The sequence below is a fragment of the Convolutriloba macropyga genome, unplaced genomic scaffold, assembly GCF_964194025.1.
Source record: "Convolutriloba macropyga unplaced genomic scaffold, txConMacr16.3 SCAFFOLD_1405, whole genome shotgun sequence".
NCBI lineage: Eukaryota > Metazoa > Xenacoelomorpha > Acoela > Convolutidae > Convolutriloba > Convolutriloba macropyga.
In genome coordinates this window covers 40001-49156 of record NW_027452728.1, presented here as the reverse complement: position 1 = coordinate 49156, position 9156 = coordinate 40001, and the positions used below count along the sequence as shown (strand labels likewise).

Below are 9156 nucleotides of genomic sequence, written 5' to 3'. Positions count from 1 at the left end.
GAGAAGCTAACTAAAGCTTGATCGCGCCTTCAGCAAGCACGATTGAGCAAGACCGGAGCTAACACTAAGACCGAAGTGTCTTAGAGAGCCCTCTAGTGGGGCGAATAGAGCTAGATCGAGCCTTGGGAAAGCTAGATCGAGTAAGATTGAAGCTGAAAGAGTGTCAGAGGAGCAAATGAACCTCCAAAAAGTGAAAATCAAATTTTAGAAAAAAACACAAGTTAAATACTGCATGGACAGTAATTCTATGTGTGGGGCATTATTAGGGAGAGGTGTCTTGTCAAAATATGGCTGGACTAAAGACCTCAACCCGGATAGGGTGGAAGGCCCTATGATTGGTCTGTTACTAATCGGTGACCGATAAAGACCTGACCAAGGCCTGTAGTAAGCTTGGTTAGGCATTACAGAAGATAACACTAAGACCGAGGGGTCTTAGAGAGCCCTCTAGCGGGGCGAATAGAGCTTGATCAAGCCTTGGGCAAGCTAGATCGAGCAGGACTGAAGCTAAACGATAGACCGAGAGGTCTGTCTGGTCCTCCTAGAGAGGCCAAGAGAAAGTACGAGAATCTAACTAAAGCTGGGTCGGGCCTTCAGCAAGCACGACCGAGCAGTACCGGAGCTAACACTAAGACCGAGGGGTCTTAGAGAGCCCTCTAGTGGGGCGAATAGAGCTAGATCGAGCCTTGGGAAAGCTAGATCGAGCAGGACTGAAGCTAAACGATAAACCGAAAGGTCTGACGGGTCCTCATAAGAGGCATGGAGAAAGATCTGATACTAAAGTACCTCTCGGAAGTAATAAAATATGCCTGATGAAGCCGGGTATGATGTTTGTTGTTTGATGGCATTCATCGATTAGGTCTGGTGGATTCCCCATTACTCCGAGTGGTACTAGTAGAGGCTCCTACAGGGGTGAGCAAAGCGAGATCAAGCCTTAGGCAAGCTAGATCGAGCAGAACTGAAGCTGAAAAGCAAAATAAATGACAGGTCTGTCCAAATCAATAAACTTGAAATCCAGTGTGGTCACCACGGGTCACGAGGTGAATTCCTAGCGATTGTCTGCTGAACGTATAGGAAGGCCCGAAACGAACGATAATTTCATTGCACAGTGGAGATACTATACGTTCAGGAGTAGCATACATCGGGTTTGATCTATGATCATGTCTGGTCTCCGAGGATCCACCGGGTTACCAACTGGCACCGCTGTACTGGGTGTAAAACTGGGCCACCTGAAGTCCCGGGTGTAAAACTAGGTGCCTCTGTGCCAAAGTAGCGGCTTGCGTAGTGCATTATGCCTCCGGCTTGCGAAATGGTTATAAGCAATAACAACAGGACGCCGCGGGGTGTTCACTTAAAGGAGTAACGTTCTCTCAAGGGAGGGGATCTAAAAATCTTGATAAAACATTTATTCTATGCAAAATTTGTGCGCAAATTTTGCAAAGTAAAAAGCTGCACTGTAGCAAATTCTATGTGTGTAGCATTATTAGGGAAGTGTTGTTTGATGGCACCTCTCTACTTGATGCACCAAAGAACTACCTTGATGGCTCATGACCGCTGGTAATCTGTCGTCGCTAGTAGTTCGGAACTGAGAACAAATATGTTCGCAAATTACAACAATTATACAGCATATTGCTGAATAAAGCAGAACCGAATAATACTCAGTGACTTTACACCAAGACTGACTAATGTCTGGATTGTATCGTCCTACTCGAGTAAGGCGAAGAAAAGCTAGAAAGATACGCTTTTCACAAAGCAGGCTTAATGCATGCAAACCAAGGAGGAAGGAGTGATGCCCCTCCTTATAATAAGCAGAACCAAATAAAGAACAGACAGCATCATCTGTACAGTGACCAAGAAGAGGTGAAACTTCTGTATGTGAAAAGGCAATTTGAGCGAGATTTATTAGCAGACTAGTATTATGTTGTTTCTAGTAGGCGAAAGCCGAAACATCAACATGTGAAAATCTGATATTAAATCCTCAATCATTTTCCCTAGTATTATACAGCTATGAGTAACCTTAATTGGACACGGCAATTATTGCTGACCGGTGAAACTTTCGCATGGGAAAGACACACACACTTCTTGACAAAGCAATAAGTATTATGCTGTTTCTAGTACGCGAAAGCAGAAACATCAGCATGTGAAAGTTGTGAAGTTGAAGAATTTTTGTGTTGAGTACGATGTTGTTACTAGTAACCATGTCGACAGCTGAGAACTGTTCTCTAACCAATAGAAGGTGAAACTTCTGTATGTGAAAAGGCAATTTGAGCGAGATTTCTTAGCAGACTAGTATTATGTTGTTTCTAGTAGGCGAAAGCCGAAACATCAACATGTGAAAATCTGATATTAAATCCTCAATCATTTTCCCTAGTATTATACAGCTACTAGTAGCCGTAATTGGTCAGGGAAACATTGTTGACCGGTGAAACTTCACATGGGAAAGACACACAAATTACTTGACAAAACAATAAGTATTATGCTGTTTCTAGTATGCGAAAGCAGAAACATCAGCATGTGAAAGTTGTGAAGTTGAAAAGTTTTTGTGTTGAGTACGGTGTTGTTACTAGTAACCATGTCGACAGCTGGAAAGCTGTTCTCTAACCAATAAAAGGTAAAACTTCTGTATCTGAAGAGGCGGCGTGATTGAGATTTTTAACAGACTAGTATTATGTTGTTTCTAGTAGGCGAGAGCCGAAACATCGACATGTGAACATCTGGTTTTTAAATCATGAGTCAATTCTCCCTAGTATGATACAGTTGTTAGCCGGTATTGGTAACAGTAGAACAGAGATTTGGAGGGCAAAACCTGCTCATGGGAAATGCTCACAGAGCGCTATCTACCAGTACACATAGTATTATGCTGTTTCTAGTACGCGCGAGCCGAAACATCAGCATGTGAAATGTGTAATCGTGGGTAACTCTAAGTGTGTAGAGTACTGTGTAGTAACTAGTAGCCATGCCAAAGCATGCATTGAAACTCTTCGTGATTTAAAAAGCTCAAAGCAAGATTGACGAGGCCGCAAGGCTATGTCTTTCTAAATTCGAACAAATCGAAAGATTGTTCAAAGTACAATTAAACTGATTGATCCTGTCAGTTGCCATATGCTTGTCTGAAAGACTAAGCCATGCATGTGCAAGCGAAGCTTGAAAAAGTGGAACCGCGAATGGCTCATTAAATCAGTTACTATCTATTAGTTGATTTGCAAGCTAAATGAATAACTGCGGTAACCCTGCAGCTAATGCATGCTGATTGTCCGACACTGTCGGAGACTTTTACAAGACTACACCGGGTGATTTGCTAAGTACAGACACATCCCGTGATGAGTCCTAGTAACTGAAAGATCCCAGATAGCTTCGGCTTGGGGACGGAACTTCCGAATTTCTGACCTATCAACCTATGATGGTAGTGTAACGGACTACCATGGTTGTGACGGGTAACGGGGAATCAGGGTTCGATTCCGGAGAGGGAGCCTTAGAAACGGCTACCACATCCAAGGAAGGCAGCAGGCACGCAAATTACCCACTCTCCGCACGAGGAGGTAGTGACTAGAAATAATGATATGAACCTTTATGGTTTGTAATCAGAATGGAATGGACTTAAAAGCTCCATTGATGAACGAGTAGAGGGCAAGTCTGGTGCCAGCAGCCGCGGTAATACCAGCCTCTACAAGCGTATGCAATAGTTGCTGCGTTTAAAAAGCTCATAGTTGGATCTGTTTGAGTAGAACGGCAACATGGTCTTCAGTTAAATCTGTTGACTCGTTCCGCTCATCCTTCGCATCGAAGAAATAGTTTGCACTTAAATGTGACGAACTGTGGAAACGGTGTTTTCACCCTGAGAAAATTAGAGTGTTCAAAGCATCCTTTGGGATCGAATAATAAAGCATGGAATAATGGAGAATGACCCGCTACTCGATTGATGCCGGTTGGCTGAGTGCGGTAATGATTGAAAGGAACAGACGGGGGCATTTGTATTGCTACGTTAGAGGTGAAATTCTTGGATCGTGGCAAGACAAACTACTGCGAAAGCATTTGCCAAGAATGTTTTCATTAATCAAGAACGAAAGTCAGAGTATTGAAGAGGATTAGATACCCTCGTAATTCTGACCATAAACTATACCAACCTACAATTTGTCAAAGTCGATCTTGACTTGGCAAGAGATTAACCGGGAAACCAAAGTTTATTGGTTCCGGGGGAAGTATGGTTGCAAAATCGAAACTTAAAGGAATTGACGGAAGGGCACCACCAGGAGTGGAGCCTGCGGCTTAATTTGACTCAACACGGGAAAACTCACCCGGTCCAGACATCTTAAGGATTGACAGATTGAATATCTTTCATGATTATATGGGCGGTGGTGCATGGCCGTTCTTAGTTAGTGGAGTGATCTGTCTGGTTAATTCCGATAACGAACGAGATCTTCTCCATCTAAATAATGAAATTCACTATATGTGAATTCAAACACTTCTTAGAGGAACTATGCGGAATTAAATACCGCAGATGAAGTGAGGCTATAACAGGTCTGTGATGCCCTTAGATGTTCTGGACTGCACGCGCGCTACACTGTGTACTTTTAGATTGAGTACTCAGCCCTTGGTCCGAAATGGACTGGGCAATCAGAGAAAAGTACAGCGCTTCAAGGGGATCGTCTGTTGTAACTTGCAGACGTGAACCAGGAATTCCTGGTACTTATGAGTCAACAACTCATAGGGATTACGTCCCTGCCCTTTGTACACACCGCCCGTCGCTACTACTGATTGGATAGTTAAGCAAGAATTGCAAATTCCTACTGTTGGGACTTCGGTCTCCGGCAACGGGATGAAGCGGATCGAGCTTAATTGTCTAGAGGAAGTAAAAGTCGTAACAAGGTTTCCGTAGGGGAACCTGCGGAAGGATCAGTGATTGATTCCTTCGGGCATGGCTGCTGGTAGAGGCCATGTCTGTAGTGCGCATGACGCTCTGTCGCTAGAGATTGCTTGGCAACCAATCTCGAATTATGTATCGAGCTCAAAAACTACTTGTGTGGATACATAGTTCAGCAGTCATGGCAAGGGACTGCTTAAAGGGAGACTAGTTAGCAAAAGCAGCCTAGCAGAACTGCAGCTATCTAGATCTCAGAAGCTGGGTTATAGAAGCCCAGCTATAGACTTGTGAATGAGAAAGGCCTAAAAAGGTCCACAAGTCGCGTGGTTAGAACCGACACGCAAAAATCCCAGCGAGTGACAGAGCGTTGCGCTGTTCAGTGGGAAAGAGTTGAGCTACTCGGGGCGCCCACTGAACTTGCTCCGAGCCAAAGGCTCGAAAAAACACAGCTTAGCCTCAGATCCTTTACATAGAAGGCTAGCTAAAATAAACTTACCTTGGACGAGGGTAAAGTTTAGTCAGTTCTTAGGGGAGAGTAATCCACAGCTTCTCGCCCTCTGAACATTCTCCCAGATATGTAGGTCTGGGAGAGTCTCCTCCTGTTCTTCGGAATCTGGAGGTAGACAAAGACAGTACGATACGATCTTGCATCGGGATGACTAACCGATAATGATCATAATCTGACAATTTTTCCGGCTTGAGGCACCGGAGTCAGATTAAAGACACATACTGAACTAAAGGCGTATGTGCAAAGCTTGTCGGAGTGTAGAGAGTCAAGCTGAGTTGACTCGTCACGTGGTGATGACAACAGCCATGTGCAAAACACTCACAACTTTATCGTCTATGTGGAAAAGGTTGCTAACAGCGCTCTCTATGAGAGGCCCTCGCATATAACTATACGAGGAAAAGGCGATAGAGTTGTTTGAATGTGGGGCAGGTTCATCGACAAGCTAAGTTGATCACATTCTTGTTGTGGCATCCTACTAGAATTGGTCACGGTCTGCACCAACTCTCCCCAAGTTGGCCAGACTTAAAACTAGAAATAAGGTTTGCAGCTATGTGAACCTAGAAACTGTAAAGGAGTTGAAAGAACTTAAAGGAATTGAAAGAGGCCTTGAGGTATATCCTCTTGGTAAAGACCCACAAAAGCTCACAAAAGTGGCTTCGAAGGGCAAAACTGGTTCATCCAAAACAATTGGAGAGCTTAAAGCAGAACCAATTCGAATGAAACACTATTGGTGAAACTTCATCATGAGAACGTCACAAGCTGATCACGCTCTATGATATGACTAGTATTATGTTGCTTCTAGTAGGCTAAGCGCAAGCCGAAACATCAACATGTGAAAGTCGTAGAATTTTGCAATCAAACTGTGGCTAGTACTGTGATGTTACTAGTAACCTGGTGTTCCGTCATATGGCCAAGAGAGCATTTGAAGGCGAAACTTCTGCATGGGAAAGCTGCATCATGATCAAAATTTTATATCGAGTATTATGTTGACGTTAGTAGGCCTTGGCCGAAAACGCAGCATGTGAAAGGTATAGATAAAAGTTATTGTTGCAGTCAGTACTGTGTAGTTACTAGTAGCTGGATTTAAGCTCAAAATGAGACACTGTTGGTGAAACTTCATCATGAGAATGTCACAAGCTGATCAAGCTCTATGATATGACTAGTATTATGTTGCTTCTAGTAGGCTAAGCGCAAGCCGAAACATCAACATGTGAAAGTCGTAGAATTTTGCGATCAAATTGTGGCTAGTACTGTGATGTTACTAGTAACCTTGTGTTACGTCATATGGCCAAGAGAGCATTTGAAGGCGAAACTTCTGCATGGGGAAGCTGCATCATGAACAAAAGTTTATATCGAGTATTATGTTGACATTAGTAGGCCCTGGCCGAAAGCGCAGCATGTGAAAGGTATAGATAAAAGTTATCGTTGCAGTCAGTACTGTGTAGTTACTAGTAGCTGGATTTAAGCTCGAAATGAGACACTGTTGGTGAAACTTCATCATGAGAACGTCACAAGCTGATCACGCTCCATGATATGACTAGTATTATGTTGCTTCTAGTAGGCTAAGCGCAAGCCGAAACATCAACATGTGAAAGTCGTAGAATTTTGCGATCAAATTGTGGCTAGTACTGTGATGTTACTAGTAACCTTGTGTTACGTCATATGGCCAAGAGAGCATTTGAAGGCGAAACTTCTGCATGGGGAAGCTGCATCATGAACAAAAGTTTATATCGAGTATTATGTTGACGTTAGTAGGCCCTGGCCGAAAGCGCAGCATGTGAAAGGTATAGATAAAAGTTAGCGTTGCAGTCAGTACTGTGTAGTTACTAGTAGCTGCATTTAAGCTCGAAATGAGACACTGTTGGTGAAACTTCATCATGAGAACGTCACAAGCTGATCACGCTCTATGATATGACTAGTATTATGTTGCTTCTAGTAGGCTAAGCGCAAGCCGAAACATCAACATGTGAAAGTCGTAGAATTTTGCAATCAAACTGTGGCTAGTACTGTGATGTTACTAGTAACCTTTTCTTACGTCATATGGCCAAGAGAGCATTTGAAGGCGAAACTTCTGCATGGGGAAGCTGCATCATGAACAAAAGTTTATATCGAGTATTATGTTGACGTTAGTAGGCCCTGGCCGAAAGCGCAGCATGTGAAAGGTATAGATAAAAGTTATCGTTGCAGTCAGTACTGTGTAGTTACTAGTAGCTGGATTTAAGCTCGAAGTGAGACACTGTTGGTGAAACTTCATCATGAGAACGTCACAAGCTGATCACGCTCTATGATATGACTAGTATTATGTTGCTTATAGTAGGCTAAGCGCAAGCCGAAACATCAACATGTGAAAGTCGTAGAATTTTGCGATCAAACTGTGGCTAGTACTTTGATGATGCTTGTAGCCAACCGAATTGGTTGAAAAGCCCAATAAGTAAGCTAACTTGGGAGAGCTTGTTGGAAACCAAATGCTACTAGATTGGTCCAAATACATCCTTCAACAGGGGATCACTTGGCTCGCTTTACGAAGAGGAGCACAGCTATATGTGTTAATTCGGTATGAATCGCAAGATTTGTTTACCGACCTCTCTAACGCAAAAGGCGGTCTCGGCTTCGGCTGTTGACTGCGTCCGATTCAGGGTTATATAACTCTCGATTGAACACATTGATGTTCTATTGTTGGTGCTTCCAATAAAATTGGAACACTTAAAGCAGAACCGATTCAAATAATAGCATTCTGATCAATGATTGCATTCCTTGATCAAGAACTGCTGGAGTCATTGTGATGGCGAATTTTCTTCATAAGAAAATTGCAAAGAGACGGAACTTAATGAGACTAGTATTATGTTGTTTCTAGTAAGCGGAAGCTGAAACAGCAACATGTGAAAATCAAGTTTTGTTCAATGATCTCGAGGCGATAAGTACTATGAAGCAACTAGTAGCCTAAGCATGACTCAGATTTGAGACAGTCAAAAAGACTGGCGAAACTTCTTCACATGAAAGTTACATAGAGAACTACAAATGTATACAGCGAGTATTATGTTGTTTCTAGTAGGCGAAAGCTGAAACATCAACATGTGAAAGTTGTCTGCAAACTGTAGAACGATATGTGATTAGTACTGTGCTGTTACTAGTAGCCAGTCTGACTGTAGAAGCCAAGACAAAGGGAAACTAATGCATCTGAAAAGGACAAGTTATGGAAAGGTATGCACGATAAGTATTATGTTGTTTCTAGTAAGCGGCAGCTGAAACATCAACATGTGAACGTCGTTGTGTACAGTAACCTAGAACTATATAGTCCTTAGTAACGTGCATTTACTAGTACCTGTAATTGGTATTCAGACTCAGGCAGTTTGGAATAGTTTGGCAAAGATGCACCAGAGAAAACTGGGATTTGATACAGAAATTGTTGAATACAAGTATTATGCTGCTTCTAGTAGGTTGAATCCGAAACATCAGCATGTGAAAATTGAAAACATTTCTGGTTCGAATTGTCACAAGTATTTGGTGATCTGAGTAGCCAAACTCACTACAACGCCAATTGAAGGCAAAAATTCTCAACGGGAAAAGCTATTCTCATTGAATGAGCTAACAAGACGAGTATTATGTTGCTTCTAGTAGGCGAAAGCCAAAACATCAACATGTGAAAGTCTTGCTGAACAAATTTAATGTTGTTGAGCTCAGTACCGTGTGAATTAGTAGCCATAATTGGCGAGCGAAAATTGAACTGGCGAAACTTCGTCTTTGGAAAATTGCAGATGCCGAGCACTTATTTTGCAACGAGTATTATGTT

At 42.6% G+C, this 9156-nt stretch overlaps 1 pseudogene; it reads left to right on the top strand.

Moving 5' to 3' along the window:
* Positions 1 to 7855: 7855 nt before the first annotated feature.
* On the top strand, positions 7856 to 8007 carry LOC142357743 (5.8S ribosomal RNA; annotated as a pseudogene).
* Positions 8008 to 9156: the final 1149 nt, after the last annotated feature.